General features: G+C 37.2%; 1 protein-coding gene across 1 annotated transcript in view; it reads right to left on the bottom strand.

Annotated features, from left to right (window-relative positions):
- The window catches only part of RPTOR (regulatory associated protein of MTOR complex 1), a 569,750-nt gene that overhangs the window by 512,612 nt on the left and 37,687 nt on the right, over positions 1–19,451 (bottom strand). The gene's annotated exons all lie outside the window — the stretch shown is intronic.

Below are 19,451 nucleotides of genomic sequence, written 5' to 3' on the forward strand. Positions count from 1 at the left end.
TGAGTAACTTTACCTGTCTATCAAACATTCCTGACATACCACAGTTGAGCCAGGGTTGCCTTGGTGTATGTTCTGTCAATAAAAGTTAGGGCTTGGGGCAGAAACAGGAGAACCACAAGGAGAAATTGAAAGGGAGAACTGAGAAGATGCAGAACAGGCAGGTGAGGGAAATGAGGAAGAGACTGGCAGGCTAGGCACCACGCGGTCAGGTTACTTATAGGAACTTTGTCTACCCTTCCAATAAAAGTTATTATATATGTATATACATATATATATATATAGGTAGAAATATTATTTTAATTCTTACAATGTTTTCACGGGGTATAACTAGGATCATGTGAAGAAATTACAAAAAGGTAGATTTTTGGCTCAATATAAGAAAGAATTTTCTAATAAACAGAGGTATTAAAAAATGGGAAAGGTCTAGTTGCTGAGATCACGAATTAACTAACCCTGACTAGAAATATTCTGAATATATGCATCCATCAGGGTTTCTTAAAGAAGCTATTTTTCATTTTCTTAGAGGTTAAGCTACATAGAGGACAATAGTTCCTCCCAATTCTTAGTTTGTAAGGATTTCTGATATGGAAATAAAGCCTTCTTTCAATTATGAAGCAGAAAGTTCCTTTCTTGAAATAAAATGTTTCTAATAACAAAAGAAAATAAATTGCTTCTGACATAAATATTTCTCATTTTAAAATTGTTCTCCTTCAGTATACTTCAATATTAAAAAGCACTTTCAATTTCACATGCAAGGACTAATATTAAAAATATTATTCTCAGTTTTTATTTTTAAGTAATATATAAAGTGGTATAGTACAGTAGAAGAATAGATGGCTTTTGAGTGAGAAAAACAGTCAAGGTCTAGGTCTGCCATTTGCTATCCATATTAGTTTAGGGAAATCACTTAACCATACTAGGCTTGCTCATGTTTAAAAAAAAAAAGCAGTAGGGCTAGATGGACTCTAAGGTCCCTTCGAACTCTAAATATATGGTGCTATGAAGGCCTTATTATAGATATTAGAGTCCCTTCAAAACACATTTCAATTAATATTTCTATGGAGCCTCAGCTACACCTAGAAGCCTCAAATAAACTTCAACAATAATGAAACAAAAAGTAGAGTCTGCTTACCCCAACTGCATAAAGATATTTCTTATTGGTGCCCAGAAGACATCGAACAAAAATCCAAATATGTTGACATTATTGGCAAAAACAATGTAATAATGCAAACTCAGACCCCTTAAAATCAAAGAAATAACAAAGACTTTTTCAGACAAGATGATATTGTCTAACTCAGCAAACTGTTTTTTAAGCAAGTACAGCCTGTACAATACATAGAAATCCAGAAGACCTGGTTTCAAATTGTGTCTCTAATACATTAATGCTATGATCCTGGGTAAGTCATTTAACCTCTTTCAGTTTCCCAGGCAACTCCCCACAAAAAAAAGTTGCTGAACTGGATTAGAGAGAAGAAAGCGAGGAGAAAGAGAAAAGAGAAAGCAGGGAAAGAGAAAGAGAATCAGGAAGAAAGAGAATGTATGCCTTCATTAAGTAGTATGCCAAGCATGGAAAACATGATACTAAATGACTGAGTATACAAACAAATGAGACCATCTGTCTTGTGGGGGCGGCGGCAGGGGTACAACTAAGGGAAACAGAAAAGGGAAGGGTATCATATACCAGGGAAGGATAACTAGGTAGTGCCGTGGATAGAAAACCAGGCTTCAAGTCAGGAAGACTCATCTTTCCGAGTTCAAATCTGACCTTATATACTTAGCTGTATGACCCTGGGCAAATCATTTAATGCTGTTTGCCCTACTTCCTCATCTGTAAAATGAGCTGGAGAAGGAAATGGCAAACCATTCTGGTTTTGCCAAGAAAATTCCAAATGGGGTTACAAAGAGTTGGATATAAGTGAAATAATTCAAAAACAACAATCCCATCAAAGGAGCAAGACTGCTAAACAATCCAGCTTCAGAACCCTGAAAGAAAAAATAAATACAAAGAATTCCAAGAAGCATGATAAGACTTAAAGGAATTGATTCAGAGCACAGTGAGCTGAATCAGGAAAACAATATACACAATGACTACAACAATGAAAATGAAAATATCAAAAATAAACTGAGGGACTTCCGGGTAATCATGGCTGCAATCTAGACGCCACACGCTTCCTCTCCCCAGCACCGAACAAAATAGACTACATCAAAGGAGCATAAAAATCACCTTTGGCGGAATAGGACTCCCCAGTACCCCACAGAGGCGAAGGTACGTGGGGTTTCAACATTTCCACACTATAATAAGAAGGAAGAAAAGCTTGCACAGAAATGTGAACTGAGCCACCCTTCCCCCCCCTCCCACTTCCCTCCCCAAACCAGAGCGAGCTACCGGAGCGCTCACTGGGACACCGAGTGGGTGGGGAACATCTCTGTCGGGGGGGGGGGGGGGGGGAGGGCACTACAGGGTCTTTGGGATCTGGGGACTGCCAGGAAACAACATCTCAGGGAGGTTTCACAGGAGAATCCTGCACTGAGCACGGGCTGGGGCTGTGGAGCCTTACTCGGGGTGGTTGCGCTGAGCATCTGGGCGGAGCTAAACACCAGGGGCAGACCACGGCACTGATTATCTGGGCGGAGCAGAACACCTGGGCAGTTTGGATGTGATCAGGAGCCCAGCTCTCTAAGAAACCTCTGAGGCTGGGAAGAACTAGTCTGAGGCAACTTAAATTCACAGAAAACCCGCCCACATCACCCAGACCCCAGACCAAAAAGGAAAGGGGAATAAAACCACCAAAGAGATGGCTCACATGGCCCAAAATCAAGCCTCCAGAAGAAAGGGAAAAAGGTGACTATTGAAAACTTTTATGGTAGAAGTACCCAAGGAAAAGAAGAGAATGAGGAGGAAATCCAAAAAAAATCAGAACATGCCTCCCAAAATGGAAAATATCAACAAGCTCTGGAAGATCTCAAACTGGAACTTATCCAAAAGATGGAAACCTGGAAAGAAAATGGGAGAAAGAGATCAGCAGACTGACAGATAAGACTGCTCAATTGGAAAAAGAGCTCGAAGCATCCAATAGAAGGGCAGACAAAGCTGAAAAGCAAAACCAGTCCCTAAAGACCAGAATTAAGCAACTCGAAGAAAGTGAGATCATAAAACAGCAAGAATCAATAAAGCAAACCCCAAAAAATTAATGAATTAGAAGAAAACATAAAATATCTCACTGAGAAGGTCACAGATTTGGAAAACAGAGGGAGAAGAGACAACCTCCGAATTATCGGTCTCCCAGAAAAACCAGAGACAAACAATAAACTCGATATTATTCTACAGGAGATTATAAAAGAAAATTGCCCCCACGTTCTGGAGCAAGGGGGCAAAATAGAAATAAAAAAGGGTTCATAGAACACCCTCTATACTAAATCCCCAAAAGACAACCCCTAGGAATGTAATTGCCAAATTCAAGAGCTTCCAAGAAAAGGAGAAAATCCTACAAGAAGCCAAGAAGAGGAGATTCAGATATAAGGGGGCTCCCATAAGGATCACACACGACTTAGCGGCTAACACACTAAGAGACCGCAAAGCATGGAACACGATATTTAGAAAGGCAAGAGAGCTGGGTCTCCAACCAAGAATCAACTACCCAGCAAAACTGACTATATACTTCCAGGGGAAAGTATGGGCATTCAACAAAATAGAAGATTTCCAAGCATTTGCTAAGAAAAGACCAGAGCTCTGTGGAAAGTTCGATATCCAAGCACAGAAAGCAAGAGAAACATGAAAAGGTAAATATGAAAGAAAGGGAAAAGGAAATAAATCTTATCTTTTTCTTTAAGTCAAACTCTCTTCTATAAGGACTACATTTACATCAAATTATATATATATTAATATGTGGGGAAAATGTTTTGTGTAACTCTCAAAAATTGTATGCTTCATAAGAGTAGTTAGAAGAAACACGCATAGGGAAAGATTGGGGCATTAAGAAGATTTGGGGAAAGTGGGGGCAAAGAAAGGAAAAGCGAGGGGGGAAACCATCGATAACACTAAGATTTACTTCAAGAAATAGGGGGGGGACTTAATAGAATAATCTTTCCCATATGAAGATACACATGGGAAGGGGAGGGGAAGAACTCTCATACGAGAAGGAGAGGAAGAGAGTGTGAAGTGGAATTACTTAAACCTTACTCTCAGTGAAATCAAATCTGAGAGGGAAGAATATCTAGATCCAGCGGGATTCTGAATTCTATCTTATCCAATAGGGCAAGAAAGAAAGGAAAATTAAGGAGGGGGAGAGGGGAGGGAGTAAAAAAGGGAGGGAAGGAGAGGGGGGAGGGGAAGGGAGCATAAAAAGGGAGGGGATAGAAAGGGAAGCATATCAAGGGAGGGGACTAGGGGGACTGACCTAAAGTAAATCACTGGTTCAAAAGGAGATAGCTAAAGAAGAAAGGTCAGAACTAGGGGAAGATATCAAAATGCCAGCGAATCCACAACTGACGATCATAACTTTGAACGTGAATGGGATGAACTCACCCATAAAATGTAGACAAATAGCAGATTGGATTAGAACCCAAAACCCTACCATTTGTTGTCTTCAAGAAACACATATGAGGCGGGTTGACACTCACACAGTTAGAATTAAAGGTTGGAGTAAGACCTTTTGGGCCTCAACTGATAGAAAGAAGGCAGGAGTTGCAATCATGATATCTGACAAAGCTAAAGCAAAAATAGACCTGATCAAAAGGGATAGGGAAGGTAAATATATTCTGTTAAAAGGGAGTATAGATAATGAGGAAATATCACTAATCAACATGTATGCACCAAATGGTATAGCATCCAAATTTTTAATAGAGAAACTAGGAGAATTGAAGGAGGAAATAGACAGTCAAACCATATTAGTGGGAGACTTGAACCAACCACTATCAAATTTAGATAAATCAAACCAAAAAATAAACAAGAAAGAGGTAAAAGAGGTGAATGAAATCTTAGAAAAATTAGAGTTAATAGACATATGGAGAAAAATAAATAGGGACAAAAAGGAATACACCTTCTTTTCAGCACCACATGGCACATTCACAAAAATAGATCATACACTAGGTCACAGAAACATGGCACTCAAATGCAGAAAAGCAGAAATAATAAATGCAGCCTTTTCAGATCACAAGGCAATAAAAATATTGATCGGTAAGGGTACATGGAGAGCCAAATCAAAAATTAATTGGAAATTAAATAATATGATACTCCAAAATCGGATAGTTAAAGAAGAAATTAATAATTTCATCGAGGAAAATGACAACGATGAGACATCTTTTCAAACCTTATGGGATGCAGCCAAGGCAGTACTTAGAGGAAAATTCATATCCCTGAGTGCACATATTAACAAACTAGGGAGGACAGAGATCAAGGAATTGGAAATGCAAATCAAAAAATTTGAGAACGAACAAATTAAAAACCCCCAGAAGAAAACCAAACTAGAGATCCTAAAAAATAAGGGAGAAATTAATAAAATCGAAAGTGACAGAACCATTGAGCTAATAAACAAGACTAGAAGCTGGTACTTTGAAAAAACAGACAAAATAGACAAAGTACTGGTCAATCTAATTTAAAAAAAGGAAAGAAGAAAGGCAAATTAACAGCATCAAGGATGAAAAGGGGATCTCACTTCCAATGAAGAGGAAATTAAGGCAATCATTAAAAACTACTTTGCCCAAATATATGGCAATAAATATACCAACCTAGGTGATATGGATGAATATTTACAAAAATATAAATTGCCTAGACTAACAGAAGAAGAAATAGGATTCTTAAATAATCCCATATCAGAAAAAGAAATCCAACAGGCCATCAAAGAACATCCTAAGAAAAAATCCCCAGGGCCTGATGGATTCACCAGTGAATTCGATCAAACATTCAAAGAACAGCTAACTCCAATACTATACAAACTCTTTGACATAATAAGCAAAGAGGGAGTTCTACCAAACTCCTTTTATGACACAAACATGGTACTAATTCCAAAGCCAGGCAGGCCAAAAACAGAGAAAGAAAATTATAGACCAATCTCCCTAATGAATATAGATGCAAAAATCTTAAATAGGATACTAGCAAAAAGACTCCAGCAAGTGATCAGAAGGGTCATCCACCATGATCAAGTAGAATTTATACCAGGGATATAGGGCTGGTTCAATATTAGGAAAACCATCCACATAATTGACCACATCAACAACCAGATGCAGAAAAAGCCTTTGATAAAATACAACACCCATTCCTATTAAAAACACTAGAAAGCATAGGAATAGAAGGGTCGTTCCTAAAAATAATAAACAGTATATATCTAAAACCATCAACTAATATCATCTGCAATGGGGATAAACTAAATCCATTCCCATTAAGATCAGGAGTGAAACAAGGATGCCCATTATCACCTCTACTATTTGACATTGTACTAGAAACACTAGCAGTAGCAATTAGAGAAGAAAAAGAAATTGAAGGCATTAAAATAGGCAAAGAGGAGACCAAATTATCGCTCTTTGCAGATATGATGGTCTACTTAAAGAATCCTAGAGATTCAACCAAAAAGCTAATCGAAATAATCAACAACTTTAGCAAAGTTGCAGGATACAAAATAAACCCACCTATGTCATCAGCATTTCTATATAATTCCAACACAGCTCAGCAGCAAGAACTAGAAAGAGAAATCCCATTCAAAATTATCTTAGACAAAATAAAATACCTAGGAATCTATCTCCCGAGACAAACACAGGAACTATATGAACACAACTACAAAACACTTTCCACACAACTAAAACTAGACTTGAACAATTGGAAAAACATTAACTGCTCATGGGTAGGACGAGCCAATATAATAAAAATGACCATCCTACCCAAACTCATCTATCTATTTAGTGCCATACCCATGGAATTTCCAAAAAAATTTTTTACTGATTTAGAAAAAACCATAACAAAGTTCATTTGGAAGAATAAAAGATCAAGGATATCCAGGGAAATAATGAAAAAAAATACAAAGGGGGGTCTTGCAGTCCCAGATCTCAGACTATATTATAAAGCAGAGGTCATCAAAACAATTTGGTACTGGCTAAGAGACAGAAAGGAGGATCAGTGGAATAGACTGGGGGCAAGCGACCTCAGCAATACAGTATATGACAAACCCAAAGATTCCAGCTTTTGGGACAAAAATCCACTATTTCATAAAAACTGCTGGGAAAATTGGAGGACAGTGTGGGAAAGATTAAGTTTAGATCAACACCTCACACCCTACACCCAGATAAATTCAAAATGGGTGAATGACTTGAACATAAAGAAGAAAACTATAAGAAAATTAGGCGAACACAGAATAGCATACATGTCAGACCTTTGGGAAGGGAAAGACTTCAAAACCAAGCAAGAATTAGAAAGAGTTACAAAATGCAAAATAAATAATCTGGAATACATCAAATTAAAAAGTTTTTGTACAAACAAAACCAATGTAACCAAAATCAGAAGGGTAGCAACAAATTGGGAAACAATCTTCATAAAAACCTCTGACAAAGGTTTAATTACTCAAATTTACAAAGAGCTAAATCAATTGTACAAAAAATCAAGCCATTCTCCAATTGATAAATGGGCAAAGGACATGAACAGGCAGTTCTCAGCCAAAGAAATCAAAACTATTAATAAGCACATGAAAAAATGCTCTACATCTCTTATAATCAGAGAGATGCAAATCAAAACAACTCTGAGGTATCACCTCACACCTAGCAGATTGGCTAACATGACAGCTATGGAAAGTAATGAATGCTGGAGGGGATGTGGCAAAGAGGGGACACTGATTCATTGCTGGTGGAGTTGTGAATTGATCCAACCATTCTGGAGGGCAATTTGGAACTATGCCCAAAGGGTGATAAAAGACTGTCTGACCTTTGATCCACCCATAGCACTGCTGGGTCTGTACCCCAAAGAGATAATGGACAAAAAGACTTGTACAAGAATATTCATAGCTGTACTCTTTGTGGTGGCCAAAAATTGGAAAATGAGGGGATGCCCATCAATTGGGGAATGGCTGAACAAATTGTGGTATATGTTGGTGATGGAATACTATTGTGCTAAAAGGAATAATAAAGTGGAGGAATTCCATGGAGACTGGAACAACCTCCAGGAAGTGAGTGATGCAGAGCGAAAGGAGCAGAACCAGGAAAACATTTTACACAGAGACTGATACATTGTGGTACAATCGAAGGTGATGGACTTCTCCATTAGTGGCAATGCAATGTCCCTGAACAATCTGCAGGGATCTAAAAAATACTATCCATAAGCAGAGGATAAACTGTGGGAGTAAAAACACCAATGAAAAGCAACTGCTTGACTACAGGGGTTGAGGGGATATGACTGAGGAGAGACTCTAAATGAACACTCTAATGCAAATACCAACAACAGGGAAATGGGTTCGAGTCAAGAATACATGTGATAACCAGTGGAATCGTGCGTCGGCTATGGGAGAGGGAAAGGTGGTGGGAGGGGGGTGGGGAGGAAAAGAAAATAATCTTTGTTTCCAGTGAATAATGTTTGGAAATGACTAAATAAAATAATGTTTAAAATTTAAATAAATAAATAAATAAACTGAGCACTATGTAATTATGATTAGTGGACGTGTCCCCAAAAGGGTGATGAGAAAATAAATTTCTCTCCCTTCTTTGCAAAGTTTGGGAATTAGGGATATGAAACATTGCACATACTATCAGCCTGGGCTTGGTTAGTATTTCTGAACTCCTTTATTTTTCTTCTTCTCTTTTTAAAATCTTGTTACAAATAATACACTGGATAAGGTAAGAGAGGGTATATTCAGAAGTAACGGGGATATTTTTAAATATCAATAAAATTTTAAAATTAAAAAGCAAAGTTTTCTAGGATCCTCTTGGCTCATATATTTTGAAGAACTAACTCTCAAAATCAATTTAACTATCAATAAATACTTATTGAACACTTAATATATATCAGGTACTGTATGCTAAATGCTAAATATACAAAGAAAGGCAAAAGATAGTCCCTGTTCTAGAGGGAGTTCACAATCAAAAAGGGGAAAACAATATGCAAACAACGATGTACAAACAAGCTATATTCAGAAAGACTAGAAGAGTAAGGCAAAGAAAGGAGAGAGGAGAATATCAAGGGCTTTTAATGCTATATAAAGAATTTTATATTTGGTCTTCTAGCTAATAGCGAGTCATTGAAATTGACTGAATAGGAGGATCACATAGTCAGATCTGAGCTTTAGTAAGATTAATTTGATTGCTGAGCAGAGTGTAGTAGGGAGAGATCTGTAGTAGGGAGACCAACTAGCAGGCTATTGCAATAGCCCAGGTGTGAATTGATCAGGGTCTGCACCCGACAGGATCAGAGGAAAAAACCAGTCTAAGATCTCCACTGAGCCCAAATTTACAGTTTGCCAAAATATGAAACAGAAGAAACCCACAACTAAACTCTGCATACATAATTTTTCTAAATTAATAAAAACACAAATTAAATGAACTAATGGTAAAGGTACAAAGGTGTACATTCATAATCAGTCACTTTGTCTACAGTTCCATTCAACTTAAGAGGTTTCCTAAAAAGGCCAGTTTAAAACCAAGAGTAAAAAATAAAGAATTAACAATTTTCCAAGCCATTCTTTTGTATGCCTATATTTGTTGGTGCCAAGTGAAGTATTTACTAAGTACTCCTTAAAGGTTCACATAACCTCCTGTCTCCAACTTCTGAAATATACATGATTCCAAAATAAAGCAGTGATAGTTGTCAAAGGAACAGATGTTACCGTTTTCTCTCCAAGAGCTTTATGTGAAGCAGCCCACTACCATCTGGCTATTTACCACTGCACTAGAGTGCAACCACTGTTTATTAACGTTTGCAACACTTGAGAAATCAAGGGAAAGAAGAGTCACACCATGATGGATATTTTTAATTAAAACATTCAATTTCCAGTAATGAGTTACTTATCTCTTTTGATTTCAAGAAGCTTTCTTCTTACTCAGTGCTTCAACGCTTCAGCACTATCTAGTGTCAACACACAGGGGCATCAGGAACTCTTTTCACAAGACAGCCTTGATTTAAGTAGCAATAGGCAAAGTACCGCAACAGTGGGTGGTTCTCATGCTAGTTTGGCCAAGGTGACTAATTTCTACCCAAAGGGAAACAGCTTCTCTTATCTCCTACATGAACCTGGAATGGACACAGGTTTGAGGGCCAAGAAATAATGCCTATACCCTCATTTCTATGGTTTAGGTTAGGAACAAAAGCTAAAAAATTTGGGGGACTTCTACTATATCCCCTGAAGGTAAAGGATGTGATTTGCCATTCTTTATAGTGTACTCAATATTTTCCATTTATTTTTCATCTCATGAGAACACTTAAAAAGCAAGCATTCCTGGGAGCTTTCTGGATATAAGGTTTTCTAGTCTCATTAGTACACTAAATTATCATAGTGGTAAATTGAAAATTATAAAACATCTTGCTGAAATCTATGTGGCTAGGCAAGTGACAATGACGAGTTGAAGATGTCTATAAAACATCCAGCTCAACATATCCAATAGCTAAGTGGAGATGTGAGATTAAAAGTCAGGAGTGAGGTAGGCAAGTAAAATAAGAGAATCATCAGCATACAGATTATAATTGAATCTATAGAAGTTGATGAGATCACCAAGCAGAGGGAGAAGAGAATGCCAAGGGGGACACCCAAGAAAAGTGAGCACAACCTGGTTGAAGATACAGCAAATGAGAAGCAGTTAGATAGGAGGAAAACCAAGAAAGAGTTGTCATGAAAAAAAAGGAGAAAAGAAACTATTAAGAAGAGGGTGATAACAGTAATCGCAATATTGTTATAATAATCAACTGTAAAAGATTTGTCTGTAAAGATAAGATACTCTTATCAATACAATGATCCATAGCAATTCCAAAGGACCTATGATGAAAAATGCTATCTACTTCCAGAAAGAGAGAATTGATGCATTAAGTGCAGAATGAAGCATACTTTTTTCATTTTATTTTTCTTGACTTTTTTTTTGGCAATATGGCTAATATAAAAAATATTTTGTGTGATTTCACATGTATAATAGGTGTCATACTGTTTGCCTTCTCAGGGGGTGGAGGAGAGGTGAGAGGGAGACTTTAAAACAGAAAATTTAAAAATAAATGTTATATATCCTTTAAAAAGTAAGAGCCATCAATAATGTCAAAGGCTGCAGAAAGGTCAAAAAGGATAAAGACTGAGTAAATGCCATTACATATGGCAGTTGAGATCATAAGTAACTTTTGGAGAGAGTTTCATTTAAATAATGAGGTCAAAAACTAGAATGTAGAAAGCTAAGAGAGAGGGAAAAGAAGTGGAAGCATTAATTGTAAAATAGAGATATAAAATAGAGATGTGGAATGATAGCTAGTAGGGAATGATGGATCAAGTATTTTTTAAGAAAGGGGAGACATGAATATATCTGTAGACAGTAAGGAAGTAGTCAATCAATAGACAAGGAGAAATTAGATAAGTAAGTGAGAGAGTCGAAAATAAAAGAGGAGGCAATCTGCTGGGCAAAACAGGATATAATGGGATCAGAGGGTTTGAACTTGGCATGTAAAAGAAGTGAAGTAGGAGAGAGTGTCAAGTAAAGGGTGTAGAGAGCTCTCAGAAAATAGAGACAACTTTTTCAGTGAAATATAATGCAAGGCTATCAGCTAAGAAAGTATGGGAAGAGAAAATCACAAGAGGTTGAAGGGATGGATGAAAAGAGCTGGAAAAGCAGATATGGTTGATTAGTAGTTAATTAGAGAGTTATAAAAAGATTGCCTTTAGTGCAGAACCCAGTTGAAATTATGCTGGCAATACAAGGAAAAAGAAAGGTAGTTCCACCCTCAAAGAGCTTACATCCGGAAGTGGGAAGACAATGCATAAAAAGGAACTGAAAAGAGATAAGAGGGAGACAGAGCTGAAAGATGATTGGCCTAGATACTTATTCACTGTGTATGTTCCAGGAGGAAACTGCCAATAGGAGGGAGCAAGAGAGGTAGAGCGATCTGCCAGGGTGAAATCTAGTGACTGTTATTGTTTTAAATTTTCAGCATTTTATCAGCTACATGTGACTTGTACTAGTGAAAGTTAACTTCTCTACAATGTAAAGGATATGACATTCTTTATCCTTTTGATTTCCCTACCTCTCTACTAAACAAATCTTCAAATATCTCTTCATTTGTGTCTCAGAGTCACAGTCTAGGAACATACTTAGTTTAAACATCCTTGAAAAACTCACACTTGACCCATCTACCTCCTCCAATTATTGTCTTCTTATAGCCAAACTCTATGAAAATGCATATATTCTATGATTACCTCAATAGATGCAGAAAAAGCCTTTGAAAAAAAATACAACACTCATTGCTATTGAAAACACTAAACAGTATAGGAATAGGAGGACCTTTCCTAAAAATAATAAACAGTAGATATTTAAAACCATCATATTTAAAATCATCTGCAATGGGAATAAATTAGAAGCATTCCCAGTAAGATCATGAGTGAAACAAGGATGCCTATTATCACCTTTAACATTGTACTAGAAACACTAGAAGTAGCAATTAGGGAAGAAAAAGAAATTGAAGGTATTAAAATACGTAATGAGGAGGCAAAGCTATCACTCTTTGCAGATGATATGATGGTCTACTTAAAGAATCTTAGAGAATCAACTAAAAAGCTAGTGGAAATAATCAACAACTTTAGCAAAGTTGCAGAATACAAAATAACCCACATAAACATCAGCATTTTCATATATCTCCAATTCATCCCAGCATATAAAATACCTAGGAATCTAGCTGCCAAGACAAACACAGGAACTGTATGAACACAACTACAAAACACTCTCCACACAATTAAAACCAGATCTAAATAATTGGAAAAGCATTAATTGCTCATGGGTAGGACAAGCTAACATCATAAAATGACAATCCTACCCAAACTAATTTACTTATTTAGTGCCGTATCCATCAAACTACCAAAAAACTTTTTTTTGCTGAATTAGAAAAAACAATAACAATTTATTTGGAAAAACAAAAGATCAAGGGAAATTTCAAGGGAAATAATAAAAAAAATGCGAAGGAAGGTGGCCTAGCAGTACCAGATCTTAAAATGTACTATAAAGCAGTGGTGATCAAAACAATATGGTACTGGTTAAGAGACAGAAGGGAGGATCAGTGGAATAGACTTGGGATAAGTGACTTCAGCAAGACAATCAATCTATGATAAACCCAAAGATCTCAGCTTTGGGGACAAAAATCCACTATTTGACAAAAACTGTTGGGAAAATTGGAAAACAGTATGGGAGAGATTAGGTTTAGATCAATATCTCACACCCTACACCAAGATAAACTCAGAATAGAATAGGTGAATGACTTGAATATAAAGAAGGAAACTATAAGAAAATTAGGTGAACATAGAATAGTATACTTGTCAGATCTTTGGGAAAGGAAAGATTTTAAGACTAAGCAAGAGTTAGAAAAAATTACAAAATGCAAAATAAATAATTTTGATTACATTAAATTAAAAGTGTTTTGTACAAACAAAACCAATGCAATCAAAATTAGAAGGGAAGCAATAAATCAGGAAACAATCTTTATAACAAAAACCTCTGACAAAGGTCTAATCACTCATATTTATAAAGAGCTAAATCAATTGTACAAAAAATCAAGCCATTCTCCAATTGATAAATGGGCAAGGGACATGAATAGGCAATTTTCAGATAAAGAAATCAAATCCATTAATAAGCACATGAAAAAATGTTCTTAATCTCTTCTAATCAGAGAGATGCAAATCAGGTATCACTTTACACTTAGGAGATTGGCTAACATGACAGCAAAGGAAAGTAATGAATGTTGGAGGGGATGTGGCAAAATTGGGACATTAATTCATTGCTGGTGGAGTTGTGAATTGATCTAACCATTCTGAAAGGCAATTTGGAACTATGCCCAAAGGGTGCTAAAAGACTATCTGGGGGGCAGTTGGGTAGCTCAGTGGATTGAGAGCCAAGCCTAGAGATGAAAAGTCCTAGGTTCAAATCTGGCTTCAGACACTTCCCAGCTATGTGACGCTGGGCAAGTCACTTGACCCCCATTGCCTAGCTCTTACTACTCTTCTGCCTTGGATCCAATACAGAGTATTGATTCCAAAATGGAAGGTAAGGGTTAAAAAAAAAAAAGACTGTCTGCCCTTTGATCCAGTCATAGCACTACCGGGTTTGTACCCCAAAGAGATAATAAGGAAAAACACTTGTATAAGAATATTCATAGCTGCACTGTTTGTTGTGGCAAAAAATTGGAAAATGAGGGGATGCCCTCCAATTGGGGAATGGCTGAACAAATTATGGTATATGTTGGTGATGGAATACTATTGTGCTCAAAGGAATAATAAACTAGAGGAATTTCACGTGAACTGGAAAATGGAACAACCTCCAGGAATTGATGCAGAGTGAAAGGAGCAGAACAAGGAGAACATTGTACACAGAGATGGATACACTGTGGTACAATTGAATGTAATGGACTTCTCTACTAGTAGCAATGCAATGATCCAGAACTATTCGGAGGGACATATGAGAAAGAAAGCTATCCACATCCAGAGGAAGAACTGTGGGAAAAGAAACACAGAAGAAAAATAATGGCTTGATCACACAGGTCGATGGGGATATGACTGGGGAAATAGACTCTAAAAGATCACCCTAGTGCAAATATTAATAACATGGAAATAGGTCTTGATCAATGACACATGTTAAATCCAGTGGAATTGCGCATCAAATACAGGAGGGGATGGGGGAGGGGAGAGAAAGGACATTAGTCTTGTAACCATGGAAAAATATTCTAAATAATCCAATTAAATAAAAATTTTTTTAAATAAAAAATGCATATATCTGATCTTATAATTTTGGGAAATTCTGTTGAAAATTGTTATTACATGAAATTGGGAAAATAAAATATTTTTTTAAATATCTACAGCTTCTGGCCTACTTCATCATCACTGAACCTATTCTTTCCAAAGTTATCAAAGATCACTTAATTGCCAAATCTGATGGCTTTTTAAGTAGTCCTCATCCTCATTCAATCAAACAACCAATTAGAATTTATAAAGCAGTGAGCACAAGTTGTTAGGCAATGAAAATTTGAAGACAAATATCTTTATTTCTGCATATCAATGCTATCTAGGAGAGTATATTCTTGTCCTCTCTTTAGCATCAGATACTTATATTCACCCTCTATTATGCTCTTGACTTACCATCTGACACTTCTAACCATGCTCCTAGGTACTCCTCCCTCCTTAGGTATTTGTGATAATTCTTTTCCTTGGTTCTCTTCGTACATCTCTGACCATTCCTCACCCTCTTTTTCTGGATCATCATCAACTTCAGGCCTCTCATCGCCTGTTATGCCTGACCTTTGATACGATGTACATTCTCACACTTCCCAGTGCCTCTGAACTTCTGTATAACATGATCCAAACCCCATTCCTTACTCCCTACCACCCAATTCATCTTTCCCAGTCTCCTCAATCATTCTACTTCAAAGTTCCTTCCAAACTCCATCCAGTATGTGCTCACTAGATTTCTTCTATAGGCAACAAACATTCCTTTTATCTTAAATCTTCCCTCTCTTATGAAACTTGGGTTCTCCTTAATGGCACAGCCTCTCTAGCCACTCTTAGGAGCTACAACTTCATTAATTCTCCTTGGCTCACTGGCTGAGGTGGGAGAATTGCAATACTCCTTGCTCCCCATTGCCACTTTCAGGTTCTGCCTCTTCCTTCTTCACTTAGTAACCACTCTTCCTTTGGGGTACATGCTATTCATATTAAACACCTAATCAAAATCCTGATAGCTGTTGTCTACAGACTCCTTCCTTCCCCCATGAGTTCCTGGCTTATAATTTTTTTTTTAGATAACACTTACCTTCCATCTTAGAATCAATAATATAATATGTATTAGTTCAAAGGTAGAAGAGCAATAAAGGCTAGGCAATGGGGGTTAAGTGATTTGCCCAGGGTCTCACTGTTAGGAAGTGTCTGAAGTCATATTTGAACACAGGACATCTCTGGGCCTGGCTCTCAATACACTGAGCCACCTAGCTGCCCCCCAAATTTTTTTCTCTGAACTTGTAAAAAAAGTTTTAGAGAGAAAAAGGAAAAGTAATAATGATACAAAATACCTCCACCATTATGTCTGTGTAGATGACAGTTCAAAATACAGCTAGAAAGGATCTTCAAAATTCTTTCCTTCTTTCCTAAGAAAAGGAATCAATTTTGAGCAATCCTCTATATATCCTCTTTCAACAAAATTTGAAATAGGACCTGAAGTCAATACCCAGTTCTTTTTACCTTACTACTCATATGCCACTGCCTTAGACTTGTTTCCTTTTCTACAAAAAGGGGTCTCTCCTACTAGCTCAAAATATGATAAGAACACTACAATACCTTAAGATACCTTAAGATAACCAGACTTAATCTCATCCCTAGGTTTCTAAATCAGGGTTTTCAATTAGTGCTAAGAGAGGGCAAGAGCGTGTTCAAGGAATTGTATCATCAGAAAGGCCAAGAGCAAGGCATACATTCTGGCTGAAAGATAACTGATAGACACACATATGCTGGTGGATTATACTCTACACCAACAGAAGGAATACCCACTTCAGTGAGATCCCCAATCTATTCAACTATCTTGATTTGGTGCTCTGTATACCAGAGGTACTTCATACAGGTTGACTAAGTAAAAAAATCACTCACTCTCCTTAAAACAATTCAGTTACTATTTAAGAAATTATCTGTTGGGTAGAAAGCATACAGTTGGTTCTTTGAGACTCAAAATCCATAATTCAAGTCCTAATTTTGTCACATAGACTCGATTTCAGAGAAAAATAAATCTGCTTTCCTGTAGAAAGACCATGATGAGTTGAAGTAGGAGTTAACATAGGACTTTGCAGCTAAATCAAACAATGAAATCTATTGCAGAAAGCAAAGAATGATGCCCTCACAGATTCTTAAATTATAGCTTCTCCACCCCTCCATCTGTCCAGCTGATTCTGACACAATGTATGATATCTAGTGAAACTATTGCTTCAAATATACAACCGAGATCTGGTAAATTAAAGTCATAGAATCAGAGAATTAGAATTAGAAAGAACCTTACAAGCTTTTAAGTCCAACCACTTGATTTTAAAGGTGTAAAAACTAAGCATCGGAGATATTAAGTGACTTTTCAAAACAGTATATGCTGCATTTTACAACTCTAAATTTATGAATGCTGAGTGGGATGGCATAGATTTAAGAATATGAAAAGAAAGGGGCAGCTGGGTAGCTCAGTGGATTGAAAGGCAGGCCTAGAGAAGGGAGGTCCTAGGTTCAAATCTAGCCTCAGACACTTCCCAGCTGTGTGACTCTGGCCAAGTCACTTAACCTCTATTGCCTAGCCCTTACCACTCTTCTGCCTTGGAACTAATACACAGTATTGATTCTAAGACAGAAGGTAAGGGTTTAAAAAAATATATGAAAAGAAATTAGAATATAGACTACTTAAGCATTTCCAATTAATGCTGCAATCTATAAAGACTTTGCTCTCTGGTATTTATATTAATGTGATTAAAGGAGTATACAGATCCATGAAAACCTAATCCACCCAGTGAAAGTTCTAGCTAGGTTACACTATCAACAGCTCACATCATATAGTGTTTTAATGCTTTGAAAGTCCTTTCCTTATTCTAATCCTCATTTCATAGATGAGGAGACTGAAGTTCAGCAGACAAAATGACATACTATGAATCAAAGCTCTATTAAGGGAATCAAAGTCTTTCTGATTACAAATATAGTAACTTTTCTACTACATCAATGTTGCTACTCATGGAGTATATGAGCTAAGTAAATGACATTAAGATACAACCTATCTTTATAAGGAATACAGTGTGTGTGGTTTTTTTTAACCCCACTCCACAAAATAGCTTTTTCTTTTCAACTATTTTACTTCTATTTAAGAAGACAAACATAGAAAATATGTGTGCCAGTATCAGTGTGCAGTCTTCAAAGCACTGCACAAATCAAAAATCTCAACCACTGAGGAGTTTAAGATTCACTAGGATGAGGGCTGCTAGGTGGCTCAGTGGATTGAGAACCAGACCCAGAGATGGGAGGTCCTGGGTTCAAATTTGACCTTCCTAGCTGTGTGACCTGAGCAAGTCACTTAACCCTCATTGCCTAGCCCTTATCACTCTTCTGCCTTGGAACTCATAAACAGTAGTGATTCTAAGACAGAAGGTAAGATTTTTAAAAAATAAAGATTCACTAGGATCAAGAACATTCATACAGAGTGGCTTTGATCCATGGCACAGTAGGAAGATTAAACGATTTGAATACTGTCTCTGTCACTGTCCATTTTATGGTGGTGGACAAGTCACTCAGCTTCTCTAGGCCTCAGTTTCCTTATGTGTAAAATGAGCAAGTTCATTCATTCATTTAGTCATTTTTCAGTCATGTCTGACTCTTTGTGACACCTTTTTGGGGTTTTCTTGGAAAAGATATGGAATCAGGAAGACAAGTTTAAATGAAGCCTCAGACACTTACTAGTTGTGTGACCCTGGACAATTCATTGTTTGCCTCAGTTTCCTCATCTGTAAAATGAGCTGCGGAAGGAAAAGACAAACCACTCTGTATATATTATGTAAGGGCCAACATGAAGATTAGTTTGGTTGAGTCACAGTGGAAAAAAAGTAATCCACTACTACATGAAAAGTAGGTTGGGCCAGGTTGAAATAGGCTTTAAATAGTAAACAGTTGGCAGACAGCATGGTTCCCACATATATACACTCTGGTAAAATCCTAAAGTTAACATCAGCTAAATAATGATTAAGAAATCCAGTGAGAAACTACACTGTCACCTCTTCTACCCTAGACTAATGCATGAGATTTTAGAGCAGTAGGATAAAAGGTCTACAAGCAAAGTGCACAGGGTAGCATGATCAGCAGATCAGATCATCCAAATAGCAGACCAGATGTGAGGAAGGCACAAAAAGCAGCCTGTAAGGCTCTATGTCTGGAGTCAGTGAAAGCAAAAGCCTTCCCCAGAAAAACCACTAGAGATTGGAGGAGAGGAAGGGGAGGAAAACAACAGGATGGAGGCCTTAGAGGCTCTGGTAGGCAATGCACTCAGTTCAAGACACCCTAGGTCCAGGGGCTCTAGTGTCCCTTACACTCTGTCATAAGTTGCCATAATGGGGCCTAAACCTAACCCCAGGAGGCCAAGGTGAGCACAGAAACCCAAGAAACCCAGGCAAACCACCACATACAAAAGTAAATCAGAAAATAAAGCATGGCTTTGTCATAAAGCCCCAATTCAGAAACTAAAGCTGGAGGCAGATCAATAAATCAAAGAATACAATAACCAATTATCAAAAAAATTAAAAATCTAGAAAT

This window comes from Monodelphis domestica, chromosome 2, assembly GCF_027887165.1.
Source record: "Monodelphis domestica isolate mMonDom1 chromosome 2, mMonDom1.pri, whole genome shotgun sequence".
NCBI lineage: Eukaryota > Metazoa > Chordata > Mammalia > Didelphimorphia > Didelphidae > Monodelphis > Monodelphis domestica.